This window comes from Thermobia domestica, chromosome 4, assembly GCF_964235325.1.
Source record: "Thermobia domestica chromosome 4, izTheDome1.hap1.1, whole genome shotgun sequence".
NCBI classification, from domain to species: domain Eukaryota; kingdom Metazoa; phylum Arthropoda; class Insecta; order Zygentoma; family Lepismatidae; genus Thermobia; species Thermobia domestica.
In genome coordinates, this window is record NC_137457.1 from 46,950,765 (window position 1) to 46,952,966 (window position 2,202).

Genomic DNA, 2,202 nt, shown 5'->3' on the forward strand with positions numbered 1-2,202 from the left:
ACTTTCGAGGTCTCTTCGTCGTAGTCAGGCTTACCAACTAAGTTTTGTATGTAAATTGTTGACTTAAAATTTAAAAGCACAGGTGGTAAATAATTCACTGTTCAATACTTCATAGATGTGTATACTGTTCTACGTATGAGAAATAACATACTGATTAAAATTTTCAAATTATATTTTGTTTTCGAAATCAGGATTTTGAGTATATCAATAACTAAGAGAAAATATATATAAGAATTTCACTTCAACTGTTTCTCAAATTTGAAACATGTGCATTGATCTCGCATTATTAAGGCAGTTACTTTAACTAATTCTAAAATTTAAAAAAATATATATCTTTCCGTTTAACGTCCCAGGGTTATGATCCTAGACTAAGGCAGACGATGATTAAGACAAGTGAATGATAATGGAGGAATTAATTGAATAAGAATGTTAGATAAAACGAGAGTACTCCAAGAAAATCCAAGAAAATATTGTCCACCACAAAGTTAATTGGCCTGGGATCGAGTCAGGGATTCCATGCTTCAGAGATAAGTATCTTACTACTGAGACACCGTGCAACTTTCTTTAAAATTTTCGTTCCACTAGTATTACATGAACAATACTCTAATGGTTTTCAATAAATGCTAGTAACACTGACTGACATAATAACGGAAATGTTTACGTACATATCGTTTAAATATAAAATTCGACTATACGTAGGATTTTTGATACCACAGTCTGATAGTGTAGTCGGAAATGTTATATGAGGGATATGCCATAAATCTAATAACATAATATATTTTATAATATATAGTTATATTCTTCTGGACACATTACCCCTCTCCAGATAATTATCCACTCGGCATTCATGTTTAGACTTCAAGTACAATATCATGGTAATCCGAATTCCTATCTTCGTTTATTTGTGGCTCATTCACTTCTAGTTTATATTCTTTGTGTAACAACAATAAAATATTTTCCCCGCCACCACACACACATATATACATACATACATGGGCAATCCGCGAAATGAATGTATTAAATCCAGGATCTCACCCGTGTCTTCCATATATGTAAATCAATTATAGTGCAGTGCATCAAGAATCATTTATATATATTTTTTCAAGATGAACATGGAAACGACTTTCGACATACAAGGAATATACGACTATATTCAATATTAAGTAACAAATCTTTTAGTCTCTTTGCCTTCCGTAAATAGCTATATACTCAAGCCCAGTAGCTTGCAAACTGTATCGTGGCCGCGGTGGCTCAGTGGTAGAGCGTTCACCTCTGGTGCTTGGAGTCCCGGGTTTGATCCCAGCCCCCGCCAAGTGAACTTTGCTGTGTACAAACACCGTGTGAGTGGGATTCCTCGGGGTTCTCCCGTTCCCACCCACTTTCTTCATTTCACCATTTCATTCATTATTCATCATCACCGTCTTCTTTAGTCTAACCGGCATAATCGTGGGACGTAAAACTCAAAGATTTCATTTCATTTTCATTTTCGCAAACTGTACTCAGCGAATCAAAAATGATGCTCGATAGCTACCCTTCTCGTGCTCTTAGAAATGAACATTGGTCCAAAAAAGAAAGAAAAGATGAAATTCAAACAAATTTCGTCTCAGACACTACAGCTGAGAATCTCAAACATAATTTGAAAATTACATACGCAACCGTAATTTATCTTATCCTTCATTACTGTCATTTATAAGCTTTATGACTCTAGTCTATAAAATATTCTTGTTTGTTTTGAATTATTAAAGGAAACTTGCAGATCCACAAGCGCAGGAAACCATTGTTGTCTGAATGATTGAATATGATACAAAATTAAAAAAAAATATTTATGACTAGAAAAGTAGCTTTAATAACACGTTATTAATATCTTTATTTAACTATTTCTCGAGAATTACTCGAATTTAAGACGTACTCGAATCTAAGGAACACCCCAATTTCGCTGTGTTAAATTAAGGAAAAATAGTATTATGTTTTCGTTTTTAACTATTCATTAGGGGCTCTTTGATATTGGTCATTTTCGGTGATTTATATATATCTCTCTCCCCTCCCTAGTAGTGATCAGCGCAAGAGACTTGGTCTTACATATTGTACAAGTCTTGCATGCAGAACCAAGACCAAGAGCAAGACCAGATATGTAGATGCAAGACCAAGACCAAATGGTGCAAGTCCATGACCAAGACCAAGACCATACCTGTAAATCCAAGA